At 41.4% G+C, this 13,642-nt stretch overlaps 1 pseudogene; it reads right to left on the reverse strand.

Annotated features, from left to right (window-relative positions):
• Positions 1–689: 689 nt before the first annotated feature.
• Positions 690–7,112, reverse strand: LOC140711471 (heat shock cognate protein HSP 90-beta-like; annotated as a pseudogene).
• Positions 7,113–13,642: the final 6,530 nt, after the last annotated feature.

Consider the following 13,642-nt stretch of genomic DNA (forward strand, 5'->3'; position numbering starts at 1 on the left):
CATTTGCTTTTATTTAGAAAAATGAATAAAACTACTGAACCGTTTTCCCAAGTGTTTGTACTGTTTTGTAGTCAGCAATGTATGAAAGTCCATGCTCCACCTCTTGGCCAACATTTGGTATTATCATCTTGAATTTTAACCATTCTAGTGAGTATAAAGTAGTTTATTACTTTGGTTTTGATTTGCATTTTCCTGATAACTAAAGTGTTGAGCACCTTTTCATTTGCTTACCGGCTATTCATATGTCTTCCTTTTTTATATAAAATGGCATCTTCTTTATTTTGCGTAGATTAATTTCAGAAAAAAATTTAAAATCCCCACAATACACAACATCCAATCCTGTTGTCAAATTAGGGAGGAAATGGGGCTTGATGCCCTTGTTTCTTGCCTTAGATACAAGGATGGGAGAGAAAAAACACTAGGCATCATCGGAGTGAGGCAGATGGGACAGGGCCACTCAAAGCTGTGGTGGGAGCCCGGAGAACACTACACAGAGTGCACAAGGTTTCCAAGCGTGATCTATTTCCTGATCTATTCCTTCCATGTGAGACACAACCTCATTGCCCTCAAACGGGAGGATCTCATCAGGAACAGTAGCAGTGGGTTCCTCTGCTGTCACTTCATCTTCATTGATACCTAGGCCTAGCTTGATCATGCAGTAGATGTAGTTGGAGTGGGTCTGTGGATCCTCAAGGAAGAAGTCAGAAGAGCAGCTTGGTTTCCAACAGCAGCACCACCCGGTCCTGGACAGCCTTGTCATTCTTGTGCGCCTCAGCCTTCTGCCACAGCGTCTCCACAATGGGGTGGTCACGGTGATCACCACGTGCCCTTTGGCTATCAGGTAACCATCATAAAGGTGTCCCAAAGTGCCTGGGCTTTCACAATCTGCTCCATAATGGTTGTCAAGCCATAGATGCTGGTCACAATGCAGCAGGTGAAGACTCAAGCCTATTGGAAGCTGTCACCTTCTCAACCTTCTTATCCAAGATTATTTTCATGAACTTGCAGAGGTTCTCAAGCTTTACCTTGCACTCTTCCATTTTTTTCTTCTCGTCCTCACCTTCAGGTAGCTCCAGACCCTACTTGGTAACTGAGTTGAGACCCTTCCCATTAAACTCCTTGAGCTGCTGCATATGGTACTTATCAGTGGGGTTGGTATTATACACTACCTTAAAGCCCCGCTTCTGCACTCACCCCACGAAAGCAGAGCTAGCCACCTGTTCGTTGCTCTCACCAGTGATGATGTAGGTGTATCCTTCATAAAAAAAAAAGACATATTCTGACAGAGATGTCATCCCTTCTCCAGACTGGGAGGTGTGAAAGCGCAGCAGCTCAGACAGGTGTTGCCAGTTAGGGGAGTCCTTGGGGATTCCAAACTTTAGATTTTCAGAAAATACCTCATAGAATTTCTTGTAATTCTCTTTGTCTTCTGCCAACTCAGAGAAGAGCTCAAGGTACTACTTAACAATGTTTTCGTGAATGGCTTTCAAGATTTTGCTCTGCTGGAGCATTTCTCAAATGTTCAAGGGTAGATCCTCAGAGTCAACTGTACCACGGATAAAGTTGAGATCCTCTGGTATCAGCTCATCACAGCTGTGCACGATGAACACATGAAGGATGTAGAGTTGGATGGTGTCTTTATTCTTATTATTTCCAAAGAAGTCAAAAGGAGCCTGACTAGCGATGAATAGCAATGCCCTGAATTCCAACTGACCTTCTATAGCAAAGTGCTTTACTGCCAAGTGGTCTTCCCAGTCATTAGTGTGGCTATTATGGAATTCTCCATACTTCTCCTGGGTGATGTAATCATGGTTTCTTGTCCAACTAGGCTTGGTCTTGTTTAGTTCTTCCTGATCAATGTATTTCTCTCTGATCTTCTTGGTTTTCTTTTTCTTATCCTTACCACTGTCATCCTCTTCCTTTGAACCCACATTTTCAATCTTGGGCTTTTCTTCATTATCTTTATCCTCTTATTATTTCTTGCCTTTCTCTTCCCCTGCCTCATCATCACTGATTTCCTTCTCTCTTTCCTTCCTCAGATAGAGGGTGATGGGTTAGCCTATGAACTGTGATAGCTTTTTCACTGCATCTTTGACCCATCTCTCTTCCAAGTACTCTATCTGGTTTTCTTTAAGGTGGAGGATCATTTTGGTACCCCTGCCATGGTCAGCACATACAGTGAAGGAACCCCCACCAAAGGACTCCCAGATTCACTGTTCATCATCATTGTGCTTTGTGATCACAACCACTTTCTCTGCCACCACATAGACAGAATGAAAGCCAACACCAAATTGACAATCATGGAGATGTCTGCACCAGCCTGAAGAGCCTCCATAAATCCTTTAGTATCAGACTTGGCAATGGTTCCCAAAGTATTTATGAAATCAGCTTTGTCATGCCAATGCCTGTGTCCACCAAAGTCAGGGTGCATTCCTGAGGGTTAGGCATGATGTCAATTTTCAGCTCTTTACCACTGTCCAACTTGTAAGTGTCTGCCAGGCCCTCATAGAGAATCATGTCCAAGGCATCAGAAACTTTAGAAATCAACTCTTGAAGGAAAATCTGCTTGTTGGAATAGAAGATATTGATAATAAGAGACCTGAGTTAGGCAATTTCTGTCTGAAAGGCAAAAGTCTCCACCTCCTCCTCTTCATGGTGCACTTCCTCAGGCATTTTGAAAAGAAAAGCCTTACAAGTACTAGAGAGCAAGGTGGGTTGGGACTGTCCCCCACGCATGGGGCACCAGGCTGTGCAACGGTGACTTGGAGCCCATATGTCTTCCTTTGAATTGAATTGTCTATTCAAGTCTTTTGTACATTTTTCAAAATGAAGTTATTGTCTTTTTATTATCGAGTTTTAAGAGTTTCCTAACATACTCTGGATAAAAGTCATTTGTCAGATATTTGTATTACAAATGTGTTGTGTTTTGCTATTTTCTTAATTTTGTTTTTTGATGAGCACGCACTCATACACATACATACAGTGGAATACTATAAAGTCTTAAAAACAAGAAAATGCTGTCATTTACAGCAACATGGATGGAACTGGAGGACATTATGCTAAGAGAAATAAACCAGGAACCAAAAGACAAATACTGTATGATCCCATTTGTATGCAGAATCTAAAAAAGTCAATCTGGTAGAAACAGAGTAGAAAGGTGGTCACAAAAGTCTGGGGGAAGGGAGAGAGATGGGGAATGGGAAGATGTTGATCAAAGGATACAAAAGTTCAGTTAGACTGGAGGAATAAGTTTTAGTTCTATTGCACTGCTTGATGGCCACAGTTAATAACGTGTTGCATATGTCAAAATTGCTAAAAGAATCGATTTTTAATTTTCTCACCACAAAAAGAAAGATAATTTGGCACTATGGTGTGAATACCCCAAAAATGATGTGTTGAAACCTTGATTCCCAGTGAAGCAGTGTTACGAGGTGAGGCCTAATAGGAGACATTTAGGTCATGAGGGTTCCACCCTCACAAATGAATTAATGCCTATTGTAAAAGGGCTTGAAGCTGCAAGTTCAGTCTCTTGCTCTCTCTTCTGCCATAAGATAGGCAGCAAGAAGGCCTTTCCCAGATGCCAACCCCTCAATCTTGAATTTTCCAGCCTCCAGAACCATGAGCCAATACATTTTCATTGTAAATTAACCTACCTCGGGTATTCTGTTACAGCCCCACAAAACAAATTGAGACAGTTGGTGAGGTAATTAGCTTCACTGAATCTTTCTACAATATATACATAGAGCAAAACATTATGTTATACTCACACACAATTATTATTTGTCAAGTAAAATTTCAAAAAAAGTTTTAAAGTATGTTGTTCAGTGTCCTAATAATTGATGAAATTCCCCATCTCTTTCTGTTATTGATTCATAATTTAATTCTGTTATAGTCATATAATATTTTATATTACTTGACTCTTACGGATCTTATTAAATTTACTTTGAGTTCATTTATAGACTAGCAACAACCTACGTTGGTAAATGTTCTACATGTGCTAACAAAAAATGTCAATTCTGCTGCTAGTAGGTAGAATTTTTCATAAACATCAATTAGGTCAAGTTTGTTAATTGTGTTCTTCAGGTCTTACATAGCCTTACTGATTTTCTGCATACACTTTCTATCAATTATTGGGAGAAGAATATGGAAATTTCCAATATGATTTTAGATGTATTTATTTCTCTTTTTATTTACAACAGTTTGGTTCACGTATTTTGAAGGTTTTGTTTTGTTTTGTTTTTGAGATGGAGTCTTGCTCTGTCACCCAGGCTGGAGTGCAGTGGCACGATCTCGGCTTATTGCAACCTCCGCTTCCCAGGTTCAAGTGACTCTCCTGCCTTAGCCTCCCAGGTATCTAGGTCTGTAGGCACGTGCCACCATGTCCGGCTAATTTTTGCATATTTAGTAGAGACAGAGTTTCACCGTGTTGACCAGGCTGGTCTCAAACTCCTGACTTCAAGTGATCTGCCTGCCTCACCCTCCCAAAGTGCTGGGATTACAGGCATTAGCCACCACACCCACCCTATTTTGAGGTTTTGTTATTAGGTACATAAGATTTTATATTATTGTTGGCAGACAATTGTCCATGGGTTGCTTGCATATCTACAGGTTTTCTGAACAAAACCAAGGCATTAACAGTCTGAGCTCTATCACATTGTGATTATTTTACCTTTTTTTTTTTGTAAAATAGTTTTGCTGGGTATAAAATTATATGTTTATAATTTTCCTCTTTCAGTAGTTAAAAGATGTTGCTCTCCTACTTTTCCCTTATATTACTTCTGATGCTGCTGCCATTCTTAGCTTTGTTCCTGTGTATACATGTTCGTTCTTCCCTGCTGACTGCTTAAATTTTTCCCACTAAAAAAAATATTATCATATTGTATTAGTCCATTTTCATACTGCTATGAAGAAATACTTGGGACTGGGTAATTTATACAGGAAAAGAGTTTAATGAAATCACAGTTTCACATGGCTAGGGAGGCCTTAAAATCATGATGGAAGGTGAATGAGGAACAAAGGCATATCTTACATGGCAGCAGGCAAGAGAGCTTGTGCAGGGGAGCTGCCCTTTATAAAAGCATCAGATCTTGTGAGACTTAGTCACCATCACAAGAAGAGCACAGGAAAAACCCACCCCCATGATCCAATTACCTCCCACTTGATCCCTCCCATGACATGTAGAGATTATGGGAGCTACAATTCAAGATGAGATTTGGGTGGGGACACAGCCAAACCATATCATTCCATGTCTAGCCCCTCCCAGATCTTATGTCTTCACATTTCAAAACCAATCCTGCCTCCCAAACAGTCCCCCAAAGTCTTAACTCATTTCAGCATTAACTCAAAAGTCCACAGTCCAAAGTCTCATCTAAGACAAGGCAAGCCCCTTCCATCTATGAGCCTGTAAAATCAAAAGCAAGTTAATTACTTCCTACAAATAATGGTGGTACAAGAATCGGGTTAATATAACAGTTCCAAACGGGAGAAATTGGCCAAAATAAAGGGGCTACAGTCCCCACACAAGTCTGAAATCTGGCAGGGCAGTCAAATCTTAAAGCTTTAAAATGATCTCTTTTGACTCCATGTCTGACATCCAGGTCATGCTGATGCAAGACGTGGGTTCCCATGGTCTTGGACAGCTTCTCCCCTGTGGCTTTGCAGGGTACAACTGTCCTCTCTGCTGCCTTCACAAGCTGGCATTAAGTGTCTGTGGCTTTTCCAGGCACATGGTGCAAGCTGTCAGTGGATCTTACATTCTGGGGTCTAAAGGATGGTGGCCCTCTTCTCACAGCTCCAGTAGGCAGTGCCCCAGTGGGGACTCTGTGTAGGGGCTCCCACCCCACATTTTCCTTCCACATTGCCCTAGCAGAGATTCTCCATGAGGGATCTGCCCCTGCAGAACACCCTTGCCTGGACATCCAGGCATTTCTGTACATCCTCTGAAATCTAGGCAGAGGTTCCTAAACCTTAATTCTTGACTTCTGTGCACCCACAGTCACAATAACACATGTAAGCTGCCAAGGCCTAGAGTTTGCAACCTCTAAAGCAATGGCCTGAGCTCTACATCAACTCCCTGTAGCCACAGCTGGGATGCAGGGTACCAAGTCTCCAGACTGCACAAAGCAGCAAAGCCCTGGGCCTGGCCCACAAAGCCATTTTTTTTCCTCCTAGGCCTCCAGGCCTGTGATGGAAGGGGCTGCCATGAAGACTTCTGACATATTCTGGAGACACTTTCCCCATTGTCTTGGCAATTAACATTTGGCTCCTGGTTACTTATGCAAATTTCTGCAGCTAGCTTGAATTTGTCCTCGAAAAATAGGTTTTTCTTTTCTGTTGCATCATCAGCCTGCGTATTCTCCAAAGGTTTATGCCTGCTTCCTCTTGAACACTTTACCACTTAGAAATTTCTTCTGCCAGATATCCTAAATCATCCCTCTCAAGTTCAAAGTTCTACAGATCTCAAGGACAGGGGCAAAATGTTGCCGGTCTCTTGGTTAAAGCATAGCAAGAGTCATCTTTGTTCCAGTTCCCAAAAATTTCCTCATCTCCATCTGACACCACCTCAGCCAGGACTTTATTGTCCATATCACTATCAGCATTTGGGTCAAAGCCATTCAACAAGTATCCCGGCCCGCGGGATCGTGGAAGCAGGCCCTGGAGGAGGGAGTGGGAATTTGGGGAACAAGAGACACGAGAAATGGAGACAAGACAGTGCTCTGATCAAGTCTCGTTTAATGGCAGTAATGCAGTGCCTTATATACACTTGGAGAGGAAGGGGTTGGGCCAAGGCAGAAATGATCTCATTTCAGAGGGCGCGGCCAGGCAGGTTTCGGTTTCAACCCTCGGTCGTCATGTTGCGCCTGCGCTAGGAAGTAACAATTTTGCTACGAAGTAACAATTTTCGCACACGCGGGAAAGATGGGTGAAGAAGAAGCAGGAAGTGCGCCATCTTGTGCGAGGTATTTAATACAGGGAAAAGACAAATCTGGGAAGGAGGTGAGAGGTGGAAATGAATAGAGCTCAGGCGTCTAATCGTCAATAATTACTTGCTATGGCCGGGGCGCACAGCTCCGGACAAACAAGTCTTTAGGAAGTTCCAAAGTTTCCCACATCTTCCTGTCTTCTTCTGAGCCTGCCAAACTGTTCCATCCTCTGCCTGTTACCCAGTTCCAAAGTCACTTCCACGTTTTTGGGTATCTTTACAGCAGTGCCCCGTTACTTGGTACCAATTTATGGTATTAGTCCATTTTCACATTTCTATGAAGAAATACCCAAGACTGGGTAATTTATTTTTTAAAAAGAGGTTTAATGGACTCCAGTTCCACATGGCTAGGGAGGGTAACAATCATGGTGGAAGGCAAAAGAGGAGAAAAGGCACATCTTACAAGACGGCAGGCAAGAGAGCATTTGCAGGGGAACTGCCCTTTATAAAATCATCTGATCTTGTGAGACTTACTCACTGTCATGAGACCAGCATGGGAAAAAAACGCCCCCATGATTGGATTACCTCCCACCTAGTTTCTCCCATGACATGTGGGGATTATGGTGAAGCAGCATCATTCGTCTGGGTGATACCTAAGGTTCGTTGACTCTCACCAGGGAAATCAAAGATGTGGACGCACAAGGAGTAAGGTTAAGAGCAGAGGTTTAATAGGTGAAAGAAAGAGAGAAGCTCTCTGCACAGAGAGGGATCCCAGAGAAAATGGGTTGCTGCTTCCTCAATGCAATGCAGAAGGTTTTATAGATGAGCTTGAGGAGGCAGTATCTGATTTATGTAGGGCACAAAAGATTGGCCAGACCAGGTGTGCCATTTGTATAGTGCGTGAAGAAGCTGGCCACCCCACCGTAATCTTTTATTATGCAGATGGGTTCTCTACTTGTCTGGCACCATGTTGCCTGTTCCTTTGCTGTACACATGGTGACAAAGAAAAGGGAAGATGAAGCTTCCATGTTGAACATACCTGGCTTCCAGGTAACCCTTTTCTTTTTGCGCAGCTGCTGGCATTCGCCCATGCAAGCTTCCAGCTTGCTTATCTATGTCTGCAGCTCGAGTTTCCAGACTGCTGTTTGTTAGAAAAAGAAACGATTTGGGGGTTGCCTTTTGTTAAAAGAGAAGCCTTGCCGAGGACTGCTTTACCCTCACTATCTGCCTAAGTAATTTCTAGCTCCTGTATCAATGGGAGCTACGATTCAAGATGAGATTTGGGTGGGGACACAGCCAACCCATATCAGATATACCCTGATGTAATTTTCTTCATGTCTCTTTTACTTGGAATTTATTAAGCTTCTTGGAAAATGTTGGGCCGTTATTTCTTCAAATATTTATTTTCCTCTTAACCCCTTCTTCTAGGACATCAATTTCTTGTGTTAGGCTACTAAAACCTGTTCCAAAACTCACAAATACTGTTCTTTTTGGTTTGAGTTGGTTTTTTGTTTTGTTTTGTTTTTGTTTTTGTCTTTTTTTCTCTGTGTTGGATTTCAGATTATTATTATCCCTGTGTTTTCAAGTTCACTAATCTTTTACTCTGTAGGTAGAATCTGTTATTAATTCCCTTCATGTATTTTTTGGTCTCAAATATTGTTGTTTTCATCAATATAACTTCAATTTGGATCTTCTAAATATATATTCCAAAAGTCTGTTTATCATGTCAAGTTTTTGTCTACCTTTTTGAGCCTATTGTTTATATTTATATCATTCTTTACTAATATTATTATTGATGTCTTCATTAGTTATCTAGGGCTGCCATAGCAAAGTCCACAAAATGAGCTTAAACAAAATAAATGTGTTATCTTACAGTTTGAGAAGCCAGAGTATGAAATCAAGATGTTGGCAGAGTGGGCTCTTTTTGAGGACTATGAGGAAAGGATCAATTCCAAGCCTCTCTCTTTGGCTTGTAACTGGTAATCTTCTTTCTGTGTCTCTTCACATCATCTTCCCTTATACATATTTTTCTCTGTGTCCGAATTTATCCCTTTTTAAAGGATACCAGTGATATTGGTTTAGGAGCTACCCTAAACCTCATGTTAACTTAGCTAATTACTTTTGCAATTACTCTATTTCCAAATAAGATCCCATTCTGAGTATTGCAATTTAGGACCTCAACATACAAATTTGGTGGGGCGGGGGATACAATTCAATGCATACAATATTATTTCTGCATGGCTTCTATTGTTTTATTTTTTCTGCTCATTATGGGTTGAATTTCCTATTTTTTGAATGCCTGTTTATTTTTGTTTGGATGTCAGATGCTGTGAAATGTACATTCATTATGGTTTGCTAGAGAATTTTGTATTCTTTTAAATATTTTTGGTCTTTGTTCACAGACACACTTAAATTACTTGGAAACAATTTTGATCTTTTTCATGTTTGTTTTCAAGCTGTGTTAGCTGGGTCCGGAACAATTTTTAGTCTGGTTCTTCTTTACCCCATTACTGTGACAATATCCTTCTGAGGATTGTACTTGATGCTCCGTGGCTGAGGAGGCATTTCAACTCTGGCTGGTGCAATCATTGAGGATGATTCTGTCAGATCCTTCCTGCTACTTTTTCCGGGCCTGATGTAGTTTCCTCACGTGCGTGCACTGATCAGTACAGAGCTGAAAATTCAAAGGGATCTTCCCATGGATGTCTGGAGCCTCTCTATGTAGTTCTCTCCTCTCCATTCCTCTTCTCTATGAGTTCTAGTCACCTTGGGCCCCCTAGATTTTGTCTCCTCAACTTGAGTACATTGCTGAGCCTCTTCCTGCATTGCACCCTGTAAGTGCCTTTAAGGCACCAAGCTGGGACAAGTTTGGCGCTCATTTTGTTGCTTGTCCTTTTCTATGCTTCCCTTTGTCAAATATCTGGAAAAAAAAAAAAAACCAGCTCATCTATTTTGTCCATTTTGTTAAGTGGGAACATTAATTTGATCCTCTATGTCCTTCTGGCTAAAGTAGTCTTCAAATTTGATTTTTTTAATTTTCATTTAATGCCTATTTATTGAGCTGCTACCATGTGTCAGGCACTGTTCTAAATGCAGGGAAATGCATCAGTAAACAAGAGCTGGTAATAATCCCAAAGAGTGTATAATGTGGGAAACCAAACACTAAGAAACAAATATATAAGTGAACTGTCGGATGGAATTGTGTGCTAAGAAGCAAAATAAGGCAAAAAAGGCAAACAGAGAGTGCTAATGCTGAGAGAGGATTGTAATTTAAAATAAAGTGGACAGGGAAGATGCTGCAGGAAAGCAATCATTACAGCAAAGACGTGGAGGAGGCAAATTAGCAAGGCATGGAGATGTTTGGGAAAAATGCTTCCGTTTGGGGGAATAGGAATTGCAGAAGCCCTGAGGCAGGAGCATGCCAGGAGTGCTTAAAGAAAAGCAAAGAAGCCAGTGTGGCTAGAATTGAGTGACTGAGGAAGGAGGGAGGGGAAGTGAGGTCAGAGTCATCATGGCTGGGGATGGAGAGGCTGACCTTGTAAGATGTTGAAGGCCATTATAAGCATTTTGGTTTTTATTTTGAATTATACAGAGGAGTAAAATGCTTTCACTTTTGTTGGACAGGATCTCCTTAGCTATTATGTTAAGAACAGAAAGTCAAAGTGCAAGGGCAGATGTCAGGACACCTTGGAATAATCTAGGCAAGAAATTCTGGTGATTGGAGACAAAAGGGGTAGCTGAAGAGGTAGTGAAACTAGCTAGATTTTGGATATATTCTGATGGTTGACAGGATTTGCTATTATTAAGTTTTAGGCTTAAGAAATGCCTCCTCCTCCGTTCAATGAAGGTTCAATATTACCTTGTAATACTACAAATAGAAGAACTAGAAGTTCATACTCTTTATGCTATTTTATTATGCTAGGCCAAACCCTGTGGGAGAGTCTAGAGGCTTCCTTCAGAGACAGTGACAGAAGCAGCCTTTAATGTGCTTCTCCTAGCAGTATAAATCTGCCATTGACTTCATTTTTATTACACACAGATCCCAATAAGTCTGTTTTGTCGTGCTTTTGACTACCTGAAACAGTAGGAAGACTATTTTTTAATCAATGTGCAAATGAAGAGGAGTTTATATTTTCTCCCAAATCTGACCTTGAATATTCTTTACAAACACCTAGGTGGTATTTTAAAACTGTCCACAAAATGAGGTCTTAAAAGTTATCCATGTATTTAAGCATTTGGGGGCTTTTCTGATTCTTTTTTTTAGCTTATCTTTATTTGATTATATTTGTTTGGGCTTTCAAAATGTACCCGCTCCTGTTTTGCTGCTTAAGTCAAATACGGCTCGCTTTCATAAGATCTCTGAAGGCTTGATCATGTATTCATTTATTTATTCATTTCATTTATTCATTCATTAAACAGACATTTATGGAGGGATGCAGTGGCTCACATCTATAATCCCAGCACTTTGGGAGGCTGAGTGGGACTATAGCCTGCACCCAGGAGTTTAAGACCAGCTCGGGCAACAAAGTGAGACCCTGTCTCTACAAAAAATTTTTAAAATTAGCTGCGTGCGGTAGTGCATGCCTGTAGACCCAGCAACTTGGGAGGCTAAGGTGAGGGAATTGCTTGAGCCCAGGAGTTCAAAGCTGCAGCGAGCTATGGTGACATGGCGCTCCAGCCTGGGCAACACAGTGTCTCTAAAAACAAAACAAAACAGACATTTATTGAACAACTACTACACATCAGCCTCTGTGCTGTGCAGTGAGAGATAAACTATTTCTTAACTACACATTGCAAATTCCTAGTCCTCAAGGAATATGTTAATACATATAGAGTATATATATAATATACGATGTGGTAAAAGTTAGGGAAGTTAGTAGTAACCTGCTGATATAGGAACATTTAGGAGTACTTTTTATGGCAGTTTTGGGGATATGAGTTTTCGAATTGAAGGGTTGGAAGTACAGGATAAAAGAGTGAAGAATGGACATTCCTGTGACAGCAATGTGCATAAAGGCTGTGGGGTGGGGGAAATCATGATGTACTGGGGACCTGCAAGAGCTTCAGAATGGTTGGAGCTCTCCATTAGACTACGGAGCAAGGCTACTAAGGAGTCAAGCATAGGACAGATTATGAGAAAGGTTGCTCTGACTGCAGTGTGGACAACGCATCATAGGATGGCAAGATCAGAGACAGGGAGACCTGTTAGGAGGCTGCTGCAGTTGCCTGGGAGAAGGATGCTTATAGCCTGAAATAAGCTACTGCCAGGAGGAGAGTTAGAGACTTTCAAAAGATAAGAGAGAGTTCAAAGAATCAGTATAATTGGATGTGTTTGTGGGAAAGAAAAAGGTAAATAAAAATCCATGCTTTCTGACTGAGACACAAGGTAAAATAACAGTGCCATTGAGATATTGGGCATAGATGGTGAAATAGATTTTGATGACCTGTGATGAATTCAGTTTGGAACAAATTGAGTTTAAGCTGTCTGTGGATATCCATCTGAAGATGTCCACTGGTTTTATTGACATAGGTCTGGACCTCAGGAGAGACATCCTAGCTTGAAATATATTTGAGGGTAAGAGCATACAGATAGTCATTAGAGTTTTGAGGGTGGACGACATCACGGAAGAGGAGAGTCTGGAGGATTGAAGATGGGCCTCTGACATTTTAAAGGATTCACAAAGAAAGAGGAACCAGCAAAGGAGACTGTGATGTAGCAGCCCAGAGGTAAAAAGAAAATCATGGTATGAGAATGGAACTGCCCAAGGGGTTCTTGCTGCCTGCTGCACAAATAAAGACCACAACATTGCAGTAAAGAAAGTTTAATTGACATGAGGCCAGCCATGTCACAGGGGAGACAGAGTTAGTACTCAAAGCAATCCCCCTGAAGTCCTGTCTTTTTCAAAGGCAATTTGGGGAAGGGAGTGGGAGTGGTCACGTAATGGGTGCTTGCTGCTAACTGTTTGTGTTGGAGATGAAAACATAGGGAGTCAAAGTTGTTCACCTGAGCTGAATTGCTCCTGCGTGTGACCACAAGGGCAAGGTTGGGGAGTCCACATGGAGCCATCAGGTCCAGGTGGAGCCAGGGATGTCAGACATGCAAAAAAAAAAAAAAATTCCTGAAAAGATATCTCAAAATGCCAATCTACAGTAGTGGTGTTATCTGCAGGAATATCTTGTGACAGGTCCACAAAACTTAGCAGAATCAGGCTCCTCTCTTCCCTGTAGCCTGGTGGCCTTCATTAGTTTTGCGAAGATGGTTAATGGTTGAGTTTTAGAGAAGGGCTATTATCATTTAAACCATAATCTAAATGTCTTCCAAAGTTAGCTTGGCCCAAAAGCCCAAGAATAATCAAGGGAAAGGCAAGACGAACGTGGGTTAGATCAGATCTGTTTTACTGCCATCATTTTCTTATTGTTAAAATTTTTGCAAAGTCTGTTTCAAGGGCAGTGTGGAGGTGTGGAATCTGAAAGAGGCAAGGACTTCCAGAAGTTGGGATAAGTCAACAGTGTTAAATTGTGATGAAGACTTGGGTAAGAGGAAGCCTGTAGAGCCATTGCATCTAGCAAAAACAAAGCCATCCACCTGTTCTTAACAATAGTAATGTGAATGAAGTAAGGAGTGAGGGGGCCATATTGTAGTGAATTGACTGAATAGGCTATAAGCAAGTGGAGACAGCTGACGTATACTACAAAGGAAAAGAGAGCACAGAGCCAAAG

The sequence above is a fragment of the Chlorocebus sabaeus genome, chromosome 3 (assembly GCF_047675955.1).
Source record: "Chlorocebus sabaeus isolate Y175 chromosome 3, mChlSab1.0.hap1, whole genome shotgun sequence".
In the NCBI taxonomy this organism is placed as follows: domain Eukaryota; kingdom Metazoa; phylum Chordata; class Mammalia; order Primates; family Cercopithecidae; genus Chlorocebus; species Chlorocebus sabaeus.